This window comes from Sinohyriopsis cumingii, chromosome 8, assembly GCF_028554795.1.
Source record: "Sinohyriopsis cumingii isolate HCF-2022 chromosome 8, ASM2855479v2, whole genome shotgun sequence".
Lineage (NCBI taxonomy): Eukaryota > Metazoa > Mollusca > Bivalvia > Unionida > Unionidae > Sinohyriopsis > Sinohyriopsis cumingii.
In genome coordinates this window covers 78474396-78494757 of record NC_142968.1, presented here as the reverse complement: position 1 = coordinate 78494757, position 20362 = coordinate 78474396, and the positions used below count along the sequence as shown (strand labels likewise).

The 20362-nt window shown below is 38.1% G+C and overlaps 1 long non-coding RNA gene across 1 annotated transcript in view; it reads left to right on the top strand.

Annotated features, from left to right (window-relative positions):
- Positions 1 to 7883: 7883 nt before the first annotated feature.
- Positions 7884 to 20362, top strand: part of LOC149793931 (uncharacterized) — a 42355-nt gene continuing 29876 nt past the window's right edge. The window contains exon 1 of the long non-coding RNA XR_016422905.1: positions 7884 to 8035. This is a non-coding gene — a long non-coding RNA (uncharacterized LOC149793931). The remainder of the gene's footprint in view (positions 8036 to 20362) is intronic.

The window sequence follows — 20362 nt, the reverse complement described above, 5'->3', positions numbered from 1 at the left end:
CTACGGGGCGTGTTAAGCACTGTCACTCTTTGTAAAAGCACGATGACCATTTGTAAATCAGCCCTTGTGTTTGTGTTCATTTTATTTCTAAGGAAAGCTACAGTTTTAAAACATTTGTATGACAGTTTTTGCAATGTTTGAAAGAGTAAAAAGAACAAGATATATGTAATTGGAATGAAATGATGGAAATTCACGTATTTTGAGAGTATATATATATATATATATATATATATATATATATATATATATATATATACCATCAGTACCTACGGCAAAGTGTTTTGTAAGATTATGTAATTTTCAGCACTCTACACAGCAGATGTAATATCTATTTCATTGAAAGAGGGGCACATGTGTCTTAAAAGACAAACTGATACCCTGTCATCTTTATCAAATCTTCAATGCATCACTTTTACGAAATAAATATTTCTGAAATGACTTGTGAAAAAAGAAAATTGACACGCAAATAACATTAAAATGATGAGAGACAATAACTTAATCAAGGAAACACGTTTTCTGTCTCTGTTGTACTATGCAACTTGCTCTTTCAGTGGAGGTTGAAACTGTCTCTGGAAATAAACAGGGTACGAGACCTAGATTAACCCACTCCACCATAAAATCGCCACCTATTTTGGTGTCAATTTTGTATTTTAAAATTGAAGAAATTGATAGAAAAAAAAAGTAGAAGCAAAAGAAGAAATTTTACTTTCTTTACAAATGCCTGTCATGGATAATAAGATTTCAAAGAAAAAATGTTGAATTACAGAGTGGACCGTGTATAGTTATTCTTAATTTGTTATGATTATTTTATGTATTGTAAACTATTGACTGCTGAATTCACATATACATATTGCAAATATAAACGTTTCCCTTATCACATTGCATTAAATCAACAGTAATCTTACATGATTTCTGTTCCCTGCTAGAACTGTACAAAGATCAAAACGTATTTCTTTTGCTTGTTTGTGTTGGTCTTGAAAGCACGTTGACAAACTATTGGGTATATCTTTCCGAGGAATTGGGAGCCAACCATGTGCCTTTTCCAAGCTGCAGTCGACCATTGCCGGCCGGGGATTATACCGACCTTTGGATTACGTGACGAGTCAGACTGAGGATATATATATATATATATATATATATATATATATATATATATATATATAGAGAGAGAGAGAGAGAGAGAGAGAGAGAGAGAGAGAGATGTATAATAATAGCCCCGGGGATCACACGTGACACACATGATCTTTACTTGTCAGAACTGAAAGGTAGATAGATATGTAGTGGATACATTTGTTCAACGGTAATGGGATATATGTCTTTTAAAATGCCGGTCATTAAATTTGTCAAGGGATCAAGCAAACGTTTATACCTAATAATCACAAGTTGTTGTACAGGTCATTAGGTTTCACATAGCCCAACAATAGCGGTCGCTAGTCGCGTTTGCCAGGTTATGTCTATATGTATGCTAACAGTACAGGAGCTTTGGATAAAACTGAAAAATGGCGGAATGGGCACGTGGATGTTGTATAAAAAGTGAGCGCTTGACCAGGGGAATATGAATAGATAATATCGTACATTTTATTGTACCTCGTGTCCGAAAGTATTTTCCACTCTTTTTGGTATATTTGTACTTACATAACCTCTATATTCTACTTTATAAATCCGGAATGACAGTGTATTTATATGAAAATTACTTTCTGGCGTTTGCATCTTCGCTAGCCAATGTTTCTATATGATAACCATATATAATCTTGGCGGATCGAACAGATATTTAAGTGATTTATCCAAGCGACATCTGTTGGATTTCATGAGTTGCCTTCCTTAGTATGCAATGCCAACTATCCAATAGCGTGTAACAGCGATGTATTATTGTACATCGGCCGAAAATGGCGGAGGCAATTGACTTAAAAAGGATAATATATATATATATATATATATATATATATATATATATATATATATATATATATATATATATATATGTGTGTGTGTGTGTGTGTGTGTGTGTGTGTGTGTGTGTGTGTGTACGTACGTACGCTGTATCATTTATATACCACGAGCTATATAAATTTTTCATTAAAAGGAAACGGGGCTTTTTATTAAATAGGAACAAAGTAACCAGAAAATGTACCGTACAATCCTGACAGACTATTGTAATTTTGTATCATTGGGATTGTGAACACTGTATTCAAATCCCATGCAACGTGTACACCTACCGTTACGAAATCCCAGATAATTGTCTGTTATTTGGTGCAAATTCTTTAATTTTTTCTCTCCCTCAAGTCTTCTCTTATTCTGTCCCTTATGCTGGAGAGAGAGAGAGAGAGAGAGAGAGAGAGAGCTATCAAACGGAAACCTGAGATGATTTCGATAAAATTATTTACCATGTTTAAGATAATTTTGAAGACATGGATTATTAATATTTTTATCGTTTTCTTTTTATTACAACGCTAAGATTAATCAGTGGAAATTTATCAGGTTTTTGTTACTAAAGAAATGTTGGCTAGAGTACATGTACCACTAAAGTTATTATTTTATCATTCACGCCGATGTTTTCGGGAAACTGGGTCAGCACTGTTTTGATAGAGCTTTGGGCTTCACACAGCGGATTTGTTTTTAATCGACCGGACATAATTGTCAAGATATAACATGGTCAAATAGAAATGGAGTCAGCAACGTTTAGATAGAGCTTTGGGCTTCACACAGCATATTTTTTTTAAACTTGACGATAACGACCGACAGTATTGTCATGGTCGGATAGGCAAACAAAAAAGATTTTGTGGATTAGCACACACACACACACACACACACACACACACACACACACACAGAAACAATCAACTTTGAACAAAAACAGGGTACCAGACAAAGAACGGAAACTCACGTGACAGTACATGTATTACGTCCTTTATAACAAGGTTTCTCGTTGTCACGTTTGCCTGCCCGCGATTACATAAGTCAGGAACAAAGGAATGGGTTAGCGCAATGAGTATGTCGACCCTGCACTGTTACGGCTATTTTGTTTGTACAAGAACCCCCCGTTAGGTGTTAAAACTGGCATCTAGATGTTAGAAGCTTTGTTCTAAGAACAAAGGACCCTCAACGCTATTGTAAATCTCCCCGCTTTGACAGATGACCTGAGGCTCGTCTGTTAAACTAAACCGACTGAGGGTAGAATTGATATCCAATCAGAACTGAGGAGGGGTGGGGCCATCAATTCGAACCAGAACTTAACAGTCATTTGAACTGATAACGAATTAGTGATTTGTAAGCCGTCGTACTGGTAAAGCAGAATATACTCACTCCGAGGGAGCCACTCGTGAGTTGGCGGGAAAACTCTTAGTACATTCTAAGGACAGAAAGCTGCGTAAAGGTCAGTGAGTAATTTGCTCGATTGTTGCAGAATGTTACGGCATTGTAAATGTAATTAAGTGCAGTATGTATATTTACTTACTAGAATCGTTAGCACATAGAATTACCTTTAATTGTTTAATTTACATGCGTGCTTGAGAAATGAGCTATGATTATGTAGATTGCTCGCTCGTCAGAACTGATATTGTAATACGCTATTTAGTTACTTCGTAGTAAACTATTGTATTCATTAATGTGATATTCTAGATTTTGCAATTGTTGAATTAAATTGTAACTTTGGAAATAGTTGTAGTGTGTAAATTTAAATAATATGAATATTTGAATATTTGTGTATAAAAGGATTGTGTATATAATGATATAAATTTCACGGAAAAAATTTAGTAGCGCATACCAAGTGACATATTCTGGTCAGGAAAATTCTTCGACCGACGATAATAGAAACATTTGGTGGCTGTTTCTATCTCGACGGACCTAACAAATTCTTCGGCTTCACTGTAACTTCTGACAAATCCAGAAAAAATGCCTAATTCTTTCAAAAATGATGTTGTAATAGGAATCAGGTTCGACTATGACCACTTGCAATGTGTAACAATAAGAGTTAAGTTTCAAAGCCTATAGAGCACGTTGATGTATACGGAAAATAGAACACTAGTGTATTGGTCAAGATCGCCCATCCCAAACACGTGAATATTCATACAGACTCCAGGTCCTTGTCCTCGCAGACCTACAGCCAGTCCTTCCTCGAGGTAAAGCACTCTAACACCGGCAGAGAACACTCGTCATGGTAAGTATCGTTGTATAAGTTTACGTTATTTATATATAAAAAAAATCCTGTATTTTACCCATGCAATCGTTGACATATACGAATTGCTCTTGACATTCTGTGTCATTTTACTGTAAAATAATACATGGGAAATTAATTTTTCCCTTCCGGGGAACATCGATAAAGACTTATATTATTCAAATCTCTACATAAATTTAATTGGAAATGGGCATTCCATTCTTAAGAGATCATTATATCTTGGAATATGTTAAGATTCATGCCATTGTGGGTGTGGTGGGAGTTGGGTAGAATCAATAGTTTCATGTCTTTAATGCACACAGCTGCATGTGTGTTGTTCAGAGCTGGTTGAAAGAGTTTGAAATGACATAGAGATGTGAGAAGACCATCAGGTTTATTTGTTTAAGCGGAACCATTTCTTGCCTTTGCATTAAACAAAATGCAAGCGAGGTTCTATATTTATTACATAATGCCTCTTTTATGCTCGTCCGATTGTATTATTTATAAAATGTGAATGGAATATTCTACACAAAAAGATTGATAAAAGTTATATTCAGTATTTAGAAATATATTAAGGTCTGAACATAAGTGAAAAAGATGCATTATGGATATGTGAGATATAAATGAGAAAACATTGATACATTACGCCAGATCAACCAACAAGATTAACAGGGTACGTAATGAATAAACATGGTACACAAAACCATTAAAAAGCTGTTTAAGGCAGGCGATTTGCTAAGGAAAGGTTCACATTTAATTGCCTATATGCATGGCATATATTTATGATAGTTAAATAATGAAATGGAATATTTAATAAAGTTCAGTACTTTCTTATTTAACTGCCAAGATTGCATAAGTTAAGGATAATGATTTTATGCTGAGGAATATTTACGATTATGTAGGACAGCAAACTACCTGATGGAAAGGTATTGCCTCCAATGGGTTCAGGTTATCTAGTCACTTCCGGTCCCTGGTTGCTTTAGTTATCCTTGTAACTTATCAGATGGAAAGGTTCTTGTAGTTAAATTGGTTTATCTAATTATTATTATTGTTATTTTCTTTGTTAGTGACGTATCTCTCTAATGGTTATTTCACATGCGGCATAATGTGTGTAAGTGAGACCAAAATGTTACAAGTTTACTTGATTATTCTTTTCAGTTACAGCACTTGGTTGAAAGATTGATCCGTCGCCAGTGGCGAGGGACTAACATGCCTTGGTAGAAACATGAACTTCCATTGTTAGGATACGGATGGCATGCGTAGTTGAATAGTTTGCTGAAATCGTGAATAAATAATTGCAAGTTTCAGCCTCGCAAAGTTTTATTCACTTGAATTAGAGTCAAATAAAAAATATGTTTTGTAGGGATGGATGTATATTCAGTAAATGATAGCTATTATTGTTCAATTTAAAATACAACACGGTAAAACTGCCATGGTGTTGTATATTGGTTCATATTTCTTTCAAAATTAGCTCGTGTATCGCGTTGCTTATGTATCCTGATTCCGTGTGTGGTCTTTACACTATACAGTGGGTTGCCACATGAAGTATCTCTTTTCCCATTTCTAGTTGTCAGTGGTGAAATTGAACATAATGGTGGACCAGGATGAATTCAATTCAATTTTATTTAGTCATGTGTTTCTTTTGGGGGGTATTTGACTATTTTTGACTATTTTTTGTAACGTGCCACACTTAGGTCGTGTGTTATTTGCCTTGTTAGTGACGTATCTTGTTAATGGTTATTTCACATGCGACATATTGTGTGTAAGTGATACCAAAATGGTACAAGTTTACTTGATTATTCTTTTCAGGTACAGCAATTGGTTGAAAGATTGATCCGTCGCCAGTGGCGAGTGACAAACATGCCTTGTTAGAAACATGAACTTATATTGTTAGGAAATGTATGGCATGGGTAGTTGAATATTGTGCTGAATTCGTGAATAAATAATTCTGAGTTTCAGCCTCGCAAAGTTTTATTCCCTTGAATTAGAGTCAAATAAAAAAAGCCGGCTTTTTGGTAAACTGGACTACGTGTTGTGCATAAAACAATATTCATTGTTATTATTTATTAGCTCAGATCACTGATTATATTTTTCACAAGCGCAATTAGTATCAAGCCAATGATCTATCACTGGATTAACAAGCTCCAAAAGTTAATAACGTGCCTTTGTCGTATCTTTCACAATCAATTTTCAGCTGCTCTCCCGTTTACTTAATTGACCCGATAAAGATATATGATGAACAGATGGAGAACTTCAAGACTATTTCTCCTTTCATTTAACATAGTTTTGTTGTTGATGTTGTTGGAGTGTGTTTTGCATGACATGCTGCTGTTGACATTGCTGTACTGAACTAAATGCACTGCGTTTATGTACTTTTACAGAGTATCATCGGTCTAGCTATGTTTCAGATACACCCTTTTCCTCAAGAGATTTTCAGTTTGCTGTATCAACTAATCACGAAGTGATTTCAAACTCAATTGATTCACAAATTTGTGCGGAGAGGTTGTTGTTGTTGTTGTAGGGTTTAACGCCATTTTTCAGCACAAGATAGGCTATACATGGCCGCCAGTATAAATGATAGAGGAAGAACCCGGGAAACCCCCGGAAAGAACTACCGACCCACGAGAAGCTACTGGCAAGCTTTCTCACATAACCACATTAGCCAAATCCGAGACTCGAACTCACGCAGACAGAGGTGAGATGGCAGTGATCCGTAACGGTGAGCGCTCTAGACCACTCGGCCAGTCGGGTCCCCGTGCGCAGAGGTAACATTAATGTTACTGATGATAAAAAAATAAGACGTACCAAAACCATGCCCTTTTTTGTAAAGTCATAAACAAAGAACTAATACTTACATATTGTGCATAAATTCCTTAAAAATGTAATTTTTTGAATTACCTCGTGCACTCCTTCTGTTCCCAGACAAACGCTGTTGTTATAAACAAGCGACCAAACAATTGCAGATAATTTGCCTGTACGTAGCAACCAACTACGTCATACAATGTTGAACTCTTGTACATTTTAGTTTTCAAAAGGAGAAATTTTGGTTCAAGCTAATGTGGTAAACTTGGACAGGTGTATTAGGTTCAATAGGTTTAGTCTCATAGGCAAAGTAGATAGGTAGTAAGTAGTGAATAACAATAATGACTTTACTCTGACCGCAAATAACAAGGTTTCCATAGATGGTATAATTTTTTGCACCCGTTTGTTCCTGTCTATTAAGTGAAACTCATAATTAGGTTCCCATAACTATATTTGCATTGATATTCTTTGCTAATATGCCATATATGGGATGGAATACTCAATTCAATTATTTTATATTCTTAAGCCCTTCTGTTCCTACCCTAGCGGAGGGGAGGTAGTCTAAGGTCTAAGTTGCATCATCTACAGATCATGTCATGTCACCTCTGTCTACTAGGTTCCAGTCGGGGGTAGACAATGAGGGTATGTGAAGAATACTTGCCAGTAGCTTCCCATGGGTTAGTGATTAATCCCAGGGGTTTTCGGGATCAAATATACTAGTCACGATGTTTAGCCTATCATGTGATGAAACTGGTATTCAACCCACAAAACTTTAAATGATAGATGGGAAGGTGGGTGGGTAGTTAGGTAGGACTTCGTTTTAAAAAGAACGAATATAAAAAGCTGCATGTCGATCAATCATTCTCATGGCTCTCTATGCCACTGTTCACTTTACATTATCTCTGATGGGAATACATGATCTGCCTTTGTTAAAGGGAAGTGGGTATAGTCATGAGGCGTTTCTTTTAAAATGAATTAGCATTCCGTTTTCCGCATTAGATTTTATTTCACTTCTTTAAGTAGTTCCACGAAGGCAGATAGTTATTTCCATTCCTAGGAAACGTGATCCAACATTAGACGGTATGCAGTGGTAGTTCATTTTATCTAGCAAACGCGTTTTATGCCTCTCTTTCTGTATATATTGTGACATTGGTTTGTATTTTTATCAATTCCACATTTTTCTTTTCACGTCTTTCTTATCTTCTACTAAGTTTATATCGAACATTATTTCATTCTTTCTTGATATTATTAAGAAGCCCCTTGACAAAAAGATGTATTTGGGTATATGACGTGATGTGGAATTGACGTCATGATAAAATGATATCTTTGGGTATATGAGGTGTTTTAGAACTAACGTCATCATATGGCTGGTTCATAGTTTACCGTTCCACTGCAACAATGTAAATCTTGATTACGTAATATTTAGCCTTTGTCAAAAAGTAAAACTGACGCATTACTAACTAAACTGATTATTGAACATTAACGATTTTAGGCTAATGAATCATTTAATTTTAATATCATGAACTAACTGACTAATAGTCATGGTCACATTTTAGACTGGATTTTTCATAGACCTGATGATAACATTCTAGGGTCCTCCCTGGTATCCCATGACCTTGCATCAGATCACCTCTGCATTATATGCCATCTTGACGTATCAGTTCCTAACCCTCCACCTTTATCTGCTACTAAGAGAAACCTCAGTATGATAAACAGAACCAAACTAATGCACGATATCCAAGCTAACCTAACAACTTGCTTACCTCCTACCGCAGAACAACTCGATAACTGTCTGCGTTCATTACTTGACAAACATGCCCCAGCTACCAAGTGCAGAGTATCAATTCAAAAGTATTATCCATGGTATAGCAGTGTTAGGGACCAGCTTCGTACTGCTAAAAGATACCGCCGTAAAGCTGAGAGGTTCTGGGTTTCCACCAGACTTACTATTCATAAGTAAATCTATGAAGTCGCTAAGAAGAATGTCACAAATATAGTCCATGCAGCGAAATCAGCCCACTACACTACTAAGATCATGGAAACTTCCAGCTGCAAAGAGCTCTTCGAGATTACTAACAAGCTAATGTCAAGGAACAAATCAACACCACTTCCAACTACTTTCTCTCCAGTCGACCTTCCAGACATGTTTGCAAATTTCTTCCATGACGAAGTGCAAACCATTAGAGATAAGCTCGACACCACAATTTCAACTGACTCGTCGTCACCATACAGTTGGGATACAGAATTTTATCGGCAACCATTAGCATCATTTGAACCTGTCTCTGTGGATTTCGTACGTATAATCGTTTCGAAGAGTGCACCAAAGTCATGTGAACTTGATCCAATTCCAACATCACTGCTGCTTGAGTGCTTAGATCCAGTATTGATTTCACTAACTGATGGTATTAATACCTTCTCTCATCCGGGAAATTCCGATCATTTTTCAAATCTGGCATTGTAAAGCCTCTGCTGAAGAAACCAACACTAGACCATAACGATTTAAAGAACTACCGCACAGTTTCTATCTCCCATTCATGTAAAAAAATCTTAGAAAAGGTTGTTCTATCCCAGCTTGTATCTCATCTAAATTCAAACGGTCTTTTTAGCAATGTACAATCTGCATATCGCCCTTGCCACAGTACTGAAACTACTCTTCTAAAAGTAGTTAATGATATTCTCTCTGCGTTGGATAGTGGAAAGATTACAGTCCTCACCCTCCTTGATTTGTCTGCAGCATTTGACACAATAGACCATGCTATATTACTTCACCGTCTCCAGCATGTATTTGGCATTCATGATACAGCCTTACTGTGGTTCAAGTCATATTTGGTCAACGTGACATAAATTGTATCTGCAAATGGAATACACTTCAGCACAGTTGATCTATGTTGTGATGTTCTACAGGGGTCTTTTCTCGGACCTGTTCTCTTCATTCTGTACACTCAGTCGCTCTCAAGTGTCATAGATCATCATCCAGTGTCTCACCAATTGTACTCTGATGACACCCAAATATACAAATCTAGCCACCCAACTGAAGTTGATGCTACCATCCAAGGTGTAGAGAGGTGCATTTCTGATGTGAAATCATGGATAATATGTAACAAGCTGCAGATGAATGATGATAAAACTGAGGCCATTCTGATCACAACAAAAAGACTTTCTCATTCGCATCTTTTACATCAAATATTAAATATTAACAATGTCAACATTAAATTCACACAACCAATACGAAACCTAGGTGTTACTCTGGACTGTACTCTCACATTGCACCAACATGTCATGAATATATACAAGGCTGCATATCTTGAGCTGAGTCGCATCAGCTCAGTTCGCAGATATATTTCAGTTGATGCCACTAAAACACTCGTGTTCATTGGTACTTTCAGGACTGGACTATTGTAACTTAATACAGTCTGGTTTATCTCAATATCTACTCCAGAAACTTCAAACAGTTCAAAACACAGCTGCTCAGACCATACTTAGAGTACCACGATCAGAGCACACATCCCCGTTGCTCTGTACCCTATACTGGCTATCCATTCGATCCAGAATCAAACACAAAATTTGTTCTCTGTGCTACGTTTCACAGTCGGACTCTAATCCAACATACCCATCCGACCTCACCCATGTGTAAACACCAGCAAGATACTTACGCTCCTCTTCTGACAATCGTATACTCATTATTCCCACTATGAAAACAAAGTCATATGGACGGCGTTCATTTGCATACCAGGGCCCAGCAACGTGGAATGAATTGCCCACTGAACATAGACACAAAGAGACAGTGATCACATTCAAGAGGGCTCTCAAAACTAACTTATTTCGACTGCAAGAACAAACTTAAAGACCTAATAATGTTTCCTACCTGAAATATTCTCAGCATGTTTGTTTTTGTATTTTTTTTCTTCTAATTTCATGGTGTTTGTTTTCGTAATAATATTAGTATATGTTTTTTTTTTTATCTTATAGGTGTTGTCTAATGTTCTAAAGCGCTTAGAGCTTCCAAAGATTAGGCGCTATACAAAGTCCTCATTAGTATTATTATTATTATTAATAATAGCTTCTTACATGTATTTAATGAAATATATGGTCACAATAATTTACAACCTGTTCAATGTTCTCTGTTGTAAACGTCCGTTTATGCCAGAAGGATCGAATTATATTTTTATGTGGGGTTTTATTTTCTTATCTTAAAACCCTTTATCAGTTTATCAGCTTAATTTAACTTGGCAAAACTTCAAGTGATCGTAAATACATACGTTTACAAGTATGGTAGAAAATAAATGCCGAGTGTATGTATCCACATGGATAAAACATTCAATTATAATTAAGATTCTATGTATACCCAGCATAATATTTGTGGACATTTTCTTTTAATATTTTTAAACTGTCTATTTTAAACTTAGAGCATCGCATTTATCCTAAACAAAGTTTCAATGCTATTCGTCTCTATTCTCCCCAGGCCCAAAAATCATGAAACTGTTTGAGCACAAAAAACTGGACTAAGACTCAAATGCCATATTTAAAAATAAACATTCTAAGAGTTTTTATATTGAGATTCGGTATATAAGCTCCCTTTATAATAAGGAATCCCATCAGTTTCGTGTTTCGAACCTCTCTAGAAGGGTAAGTTGTTAATGACGAAAAATTATTTTTAAATTTGAGCACTAGTTCGATTTGTGTGCACATTTCAATGACTACGGGGCGTGTTAAGCATTGTCGCTCTTTGTAAAAACACGATGACCATTTGTAAATCAGCCCTTGTGTTTGTGTTCATTTTATTTCTAAGGAAAGCTAAGTTTTAAAACATTTGTATGACTGTTTTTTTGCAATGTTTGAAAGAGTAAAAAGAACAAGATATAATGAAATTGGAATGAAATGACGGAAATTCACGTATTTTGAGAGTATATATATATATATATATATATATATATATATATATATATATATATATATATATATATATACCAGCAGCATCTACGGTAAAGTGTTTTTCTAAGATTATGTAATTTTCAGCACTCTACACAGCAGATGTAATATATTTTTCATTGAAAGTGGGGCACATGTGTCTTAAAAGACTAACTGATACCCTGTCATCTTTATAAAATCTTAAATGCATTACTTTTACCAAATAAATATTTCTGAAATGACTAATGAAAAAAGAAAATTGACAAGCAGAAGATGATCGATTGATATATAGAATTTTATTTATCTTTTTTTTTCAATAACATTAAGACGATGAGAGAATATAAGTGAATCAAGGAAACACGTTTTCTCTCTCTGTTGTACTTTGCAACTTGCTCTTTCAGTAGAAGTTTTAACTGTCTCTGGAAAGAAACAGGGTACGAGCCCTAGATAATACCCACCCCCACCATAAAATCGCCATCTTCATTGGTGTCAATTTTGTATTTTAAAATTGAAGAAACTGACAGAAAAAGAAGTACAAGTAAAAGATGAAATTTTACTTTCTTTACAAATGCCTGTCATGGATAATAACATTTCCAAGAAAAATTGTTGAATTACAGAATGGACCGTGTATAGTTATCCTTAATTTCTTATGATTATTTTATGTATTGTAAAATATTGACTGCTAAATTCACATATACATATTGCAAAAATAAACGTTTCACATATCACATTGCATTAAATCAACAGTCATCTTACACGATTTCTGTTCCCTGCTAGAACTGTACAAAGATCAAAACATATTTCTATTGTTTGTTTCTGTTGTCTTGAAAGCACGTTGACACACTGTTGATTATATCTTTCCCATGAATTGGGAGCCAACCAAGTGCCTCTTCAGGTTGCAGTCGACTACGGCTGGCCGTGGATTATGACGACCTTTAGATTACGAGACGAGTTCGACTGAGGATATATATATATATAAAGAGAGAGAGAGAGAGAGAGAGAGAGAGAGAGAGAGAGATGTATAATAATAGCTCCGAGGATCACACGTGACACACATGATCTTTCATGGACAGAACTGAAGCGTAGATATATATGTGTTACATACATTTGTTCAACGGTAATGTGATATGTCTTTTAAAATACCGGTCATTAAATTCGTCAAGGGATCAAGCAGACGTTTATACCTAATAATCACAAGTGGCTGTACAGGTCATGAGGTTTCACATAGCCCAACAATAGCGGTCGCTAGTCGCGTTTGCCAGATTATGGCTATATGTATGCTAACAGTACAGGAACTTTGAATAAAACTGAAAAATGGCGGCAATGGGCAAGTGGATGTTATATAAAAATTGAGCGCTATATCAAGGGAATATGAATAAATAATATTGTACATTTTGTTGTACCTCGTGTCCGATAGTACTTTGCACTCTTTTTTGTATATTTGTACTTATATAACCTCTATATTCTACTTTAGGAATCCGGAATGATAGTGTATTTATATGAGAATTACTTTCTGGAGTTTGCATCTTCGCTAGCCAATGTTTCGATATGATAACCCTACATACATCTTGGCGGATCGAACAGATATTTGAGTGATTTATCCAAGCGACATCTGTTGGATTTCATGAGTTGCCTTCCTTAGTATGTAATACCAACTATCCAATAGCGTGTAACAGCAATGTATTATTGTACATCGGCCGAAAAAGGTCGGAGGCAATTGACTTAAAAAGGATAATTTTTAAGTTTCACATTGAAAATATGACTACGTACCAGAGGGAAGCCATTACAGGTGTATTTGAGTAAAATATATTTGTACAAACACGTACCAGCGGTGGAAAATTGCTTATTTATCAGTCCATTCAAGTTGTGTGCTCCCATTGTCTTGATCATGTTGGAACAGTGTTCAGATTTAAACAACTTAATTTTGATTGGACACAGTGGCTTGAAATTCACATACTAAGCACAGAAGCATCTGCTAGATACGCCAAGGTGTATATAGGGTTATCATATCAGAACCTTGACCAGCGAAGCTTCTGTGTCTGCTTCCTTCGACTGACTCTACTTGCGACCTTGAGGCATCATTTTTCGGTGATGTGTGTATAGTTGAAATGGTATACTGTTGGTGTGTTCAGGAGAAGCAGTTATATATATATATATATATATATATATATATATATATATATATATATATATATATATATATATATATATATATATATATATATTTGTGTGTGTGTGTGTGTGTACGTACGTATGTACGCTGTATCATTTATATGCCATGAGCTATATAAATTTTTCATTAAAAGGTAACGAGGCTTTTTATCAAATAGGAATAAAGTAATAAAAACAAAACAATAAAGCGATTAAAGTATGTGTCTTCCTCCTAACCAGCAAATGTACCGTACAATCTTGACAGACTATTGTAATTTTGTATCATTGGGATTGTGAACACTATATTAAAATCCCATGTAACGTGTACACCTAACCGTTACGAAAGTAGTGAAGTGGGTCACTTTAGCGACAATGGGAATTAGCATTACAGACCCCCCCCCCCCCCCGGGTCGTTTTAGCGACAAGGGAAATTTAACATGGAGAAAAATAGTGGGTCGTTTTAGCGACAAGGGGAATTAACATGGGAATAAATCGTGGGTCTGTCTAGCGACAAAGGGAATTTAACATGGAACTATAGTGTGGGTCTGTCTAGCGACAAGGGAAATTAACATGGGGGAATAGAATTCGGGCTTGTCTAGGGATAAGGGGAATTGAACATGGGATTTTTTTTTTTGTTTAAATTTTTTTTTTAAAAAAAGGAGGTAGGCAATTGAAAAGTCATTCTCTTTTCGAGAAATATGGGTGGCCCTGAAAAGGGTCTTTGGGTTTATGTTAATGTATCCATTAACATAAAGGGCATCTGCTGCATCTTCTTGTCCTCAAGCTGCGTCTTACTCGAGGGCCATAAATCAGTGTCCTCTTGAGGCAACCTTGTCTTTCTACGTACACTCTTCGTATCCACAGACTGGTGTCTGACTTGTCGACAACGGTCCACTTGGACCGGACATACATGAGCATGTCCGTCCTAAACATCACTGAAGACACAAGGGTGGATGATTCGACTGTGGTCCACATCTTGAAGCGACGAGAACAGGTGAATCAATGCAGTGAACTGCGCTTATTTATAGGTAGAGGAAGGATTGAAACGGATTGAGTTCATTCACCAATCCGAACACGCGTTACAAAATTCAGTCAGCCCGCATCCAATCCGAAGAGAGCAGTCTGTGACGTCACGTGGTCTATATAGATTCGCTAGCGCTTGTGTACAGTCAATCTATGCGACAGTGATTCAACATGACGGAAACTCAGAAAACGATTCATTGGGGTGCACCAGCAGGGGAGACTGCCCAAGGGAACCCGGACTTACTTTCAGAAGAGGTGAATTGGGATTTTGTGGATTTTCTTACCTCGCAAGAATTTGTTCCGGAACCTTCGTTACCTTCTTCATTACCGCAAGTGGAGAATTTTAGACAGAGACAGAAAGAAGAATTGGAGAAATTTATACAACGACAAAAGGAAGCGGAACAAGCTTTTCTCCTACAGCAGCAAGAAGAAGAGGTAAGAGAAAAACAACAGCAACAACAGCAAGAAGAAGTAGCAGCAAAGAAACAAGAGGGTGAAAATCAAACGGTCACGGTACTGTTCGACATTTTAGCGGAATTAAGAAGTCTGAAACAAATGTATCAGACTTCTTTATTACGACCGAAGAGAATACGACCTTCCCGAGCTAAACACGTTAACCCTGTGACTAAGCCTACCGTACCACCCTTAGTGATTTCAACCCAATCATGATCATCAACATTACGCAGTCCAGAAGTAGGCCTTGGCCGTGGCAAAGGCTTAAGGCAGCTAAAGTTGATTGCTTGAACTCACCCCTGCACCGAAATAAAAAGGCCCTTTTCAGGGCCACCCACATTTCTCGAAAAGAAATACAATTTCAATTTGCCAATAACTCAAAAAAAAAACAAAAAAAAAACCAACCCATTTTACCCCCTATAGTACGTATCTTTGTATGAGTGCATGAGTGTACGTTCTTATTTTAAAATCAAAACTCAAAGACACTTACCTTATATCATTAATTTATTCTTTTATCCATTGTTACAATCCAATTCACAATTCACAACACAACACTTTAATAAAAAGTTCATTGACTTCTTCTTTCTCCTTGTTTAGTCTCTCTGTGTTTTGAATTTCTTCATCTTCACACTCTTTCCCTCTTCTTCCTCCTCACTTTCTTCCCTTCTTCTTTTCTTCTCCTGTTTCTTTTTCTTCACCTGTCTGCTTTCTTCCTCTGAAAAATCCCTCTCTTCTTCCGAAGAATCCCTCTCTTCTTCAGAAGAATCCCTCTCTTCTTCAGAAGAATCCTTTTTTTCTTCTGACTCCTTGTTTCTTTTTTGGGCAATCTGGAGACCAATGTCCTTTTTCTTTACAATAATAACAGGTATCTTGACTTTTGTCTTTTTTAGCCCCTGTTTTTTTTTTCTTTTTTGACGGTCTGGACACTCTGAAGACCAATGCCCTTTCTTCTGAGAGATATAGCAAGTATCTTGACTTTTATCTCGAAAGGATGGAGAGTAGTCCGTGGGCTGGTCTGAAGAGAATTTTCTAATGACCCCTCGCAAAGCTCTGACGAAACGTTCGATTTGGCTAGTCTCTTCCATCGTTGTGCTCGGCTTGAGAGTGAAATGAATAGTGAAAGGACAAGACACACACCCTTTTATATACGCTGGTCTGCCATGACTATAAATTAGTCTATGGTGTTTAAACTTGAGTCATTTGACGTTTTACACTCAAGATGAAACGATCCTATTCATTCAAGAAGAAAGATGAAGAAGAAGAAAGTAAGAGGCAGAAACGTGATCTATCGCCTCGTACCAGAGCTGAAATCTTGACACAAATTCATGCCAGTGATTTTAAAGAGGACATGAGTGAACCAGAATTTGAAACCTCTAAACCAAGTTCACCACCCTTAGTCAACCCTGAAAAATACTATTCCATTCGAGAGACCGAAAAGCGCTCCTCTAGAAAATTTAGAACCACGGCTTACAAATACACAGTGAAGTTTAAAGATTTCAAGGCTGAAGTACCGTTAGAGAAAGCAAAAGTGTTCATCACTGGGGTGTGGGATTCTTTGCTCACCGCACTCAAGCGACAATGTCAACCCAAAGAAGATGATCGCTTGAGACTTTCCATACAACACGACGGTTTGAAATCCCCTGTTTGGATCGAGTTTAGCACCCCTGCAGAATTGACCGCTTCCAAAGTCATGGACAAGATTCAACACGTACAACAATCTAATGATCAGTTTGACATCACCGATGGTAAAGCCACACTGGACATGACCCACGTCTCTCCTCCTCAAGGGACTGGACGCAAAAAGATGTTATTGGTGGACGACCTTCGCAACACCAAAAAGAGTCTCGTCCGAATTAACAACACTCATGACCAGATGTGTTTAGCCCGTGCCATCGTGGTGGGACGAACCTATGCCAACAAGAACGACACGGTAGAATGGAAAAGAACCTGGAAAACTATTCAACGATCCGATCGAGCCAAACAACGAAATGAAGCAGAACTCCTGTTACAACAAGCCGGACTGTCCAAAGACACACCCTGTGGCATTCCTGAGATGCAAAAATTGCAAGATGACCTAGCTCCACGCTACACCTTGAAAGTACACCCTCAAGAAATGCGCGGGCCTCTGTTGTTTCGAGGCCACGATTTTAAGGACGGAAAATACATTCATGTCTATTGTCACGATGAACATTTCGATACCATTACCACCATCACCGGATTCCTGGGATATATGTATTACTGTGAGAAATGTGATTATGGTTATAACAATCGAGAGCAACACAAGCATTGTGGAATGAAATGCCCAGGATGTTTGGCCTCTCCACCCTGTCTGAGCGAAGGACCAGTGCCTTGTTCAACTTGTCTGCGCACGTTTGTCAGCCCTACCTGTTACCAACAACATTTGAAGACGCAAGGTTCACAGCAGAAATGTGCTTGTCAACTCCTGAGATTGTGCCCAACGTGTGGACAAGGCATATGTACCAATAATGCCAAGGCACACGTATGTCGAGGAAAGAAAAAATGTCACAATTGTCACCACATCGTGGACTTGGAACACCAATGCTACGTGCAAAAATACCAACCCCCACCAGACAAAGAGGACTGTCACAAGAAGAAAGGCAATTTCATCTTTTTCGATTTCGAATGCATGCAAGAGACCGGCATTCACATTCCTAATCTCTGCGTGGCTCATCAAGCGTGCGAGAAGTGCATTCAAGAACCTATCTTCAGTCATTGCCCTCTCTGCAGCAAGATTCCTGGAGGGCGTGAAAAAATCTTTCGGGGACCGAACACGTTAGCCGATTTTGCACAATGGGTCTTAGACCCCATCGACAAGACGTGGAGCCAAGAGGACATCGAACGTTACGGAGATTGTCATCGTCATGCCACGGTGATGGCTCACAATTTCTCCGGATACGATGGACAGTTTCTTTTGAGATACTATACGGAACAAGGCACCGAGCGTCCTAAAGTGACTTTGAACGGAGCCAAGATCATTTTCATGCAAGTGGGACAAGTACAGTTTAAAGATTCGATGAGCTATTTGGCCATGCCTTTGAGTCGAATGCATAAAACGTTTGGAATGACAGAAATGGCTAAAGGGTACTTTCCACACTTTTTCAATACGGAAGCCAATCAACACGCCGTTCTACCCCATTTGCCCGAGGCTCACTATTACGACCCCGACAACATGCGTACCGAACAACGAGAAGCTTTCTACGCTTGGTACCAGGCTCACGCCTCGGACCCTTTCGACTTTCAGGAAGAAATGCTAAAGTATTGTCGTTCCGACGTGGACATTTTACGGCGTTGCTGTGGAAAATTTCGAGAACTGTTCATGGAACACGGAGTGGTCGATCCTTTGAAAGAAGCTTGCACCATTGCCAAAGCGTGTTCCTTAGTGTATCGACAACGATTCATGCCTGAAAACACCGTGGCTGTCATCAGCCCTCAAACGACCAACTTTGTCAAACGTCAATACTCGGTCAAAGCCCTACGTTGGTTACATTACTTGTGCGACAAGGAAGACAAATGGAATCAGCATGCCTGCAACGGAGGAGGCGAAAAGACCATCGGAACGTATTCGGTCGATGGCTGGGACTTAGAAAACCCTAAGATCGTGTACGAGTTTAACGGTTGCTTATTTCACGGATGTCCCGTCTGTTACCCTGACCGTAGCACTAAAAATCAGTTTTTGCAACGAACCATGGAAGACTTGTACCAGGACACTTGTCAGCGGCACCTAAAGTTGGAACAGCAAGGATACCAAGTGGTGGAAATGTGGGAACACGAGTACGATCACCGTATGAAAACCGATCCCGAGTTTAAACGCCTCGTGGAAAGTTACCAGTTCATGGACCCGCTGAACCCGAGGGATAGTTTGTACGGAGGAAGGACCAATGCCACCTGTTTGCTGTACCAAGCCGACGAAGAGAAAGGAGAAGAAATCAAATACTTGGACGTGTGTTTGCTGTATCCCTACGTGTGCAAATATTGTCTCTTTCCTGTAGGGCACCCGCAATTGTTCACGGAACACATCGACCTGAAAAACATTCGACAATACGAAGACTTGATCAAGTGTAAAGTTTTGCCTCCCACGAACCTATACCATCCCGTCTTACCTCACCATTGTCAAGGCAAACTGATGTTTCCATTGTGCCGTACTTGTGCCGAAACGTGCAACCAAGACCAACCTTGTCAGCACACCCAGGAAGAACGTGCCTTGACGGGAACCTGGGTCAGCGTAGAATTGTTCAAAGCTCTGGACATGGGATACCAACTGTTAGAAGTGTACGAAATTTGCCACTTTCCCAAGACACAACAATACCACAAGGGTGATCCCAGTCAGAAAGGTATTTTCGCCGACTACGTGGATGCCTTTTTGAAACTGAAACAAGAAGCCAGCGGCTATCCTTCCTGGTGTCACACTCCCGAAGACCAAATACAATTCAAAGAGAAATACTATGAACAAGAAGGCATCTCTTTAGACCACATCGAGAAAAACGTTTGCCAAAGTGATGTTAAATTGCTTGTGGGGTAAAATGGCACAACGACCGTGTTTACCCAAAACGGAGTATTTGACAGAACCTTCCCGCTACTTCCAGATGATTCACGACAAAACCAAATTCATGAAACACGTGGACGTCGTTCGCGAAGATTTGATTTTAGTGAATTACGAAGAAGATCTGGACTTTGTACAAGACGACCCCTTTGGAAATGTCATTATTGCGGCTTACGTGACAGCTCATGCTCGCTTAAAATTGTACGAAGCTTTAGAACTGTTAGGAGAACGCGTCCTGTACTTTGACACGGACAGTTGCATTTACATCCATCACCCGAGTCAACAGCACCCTAACATCGAAGGAGACCGTT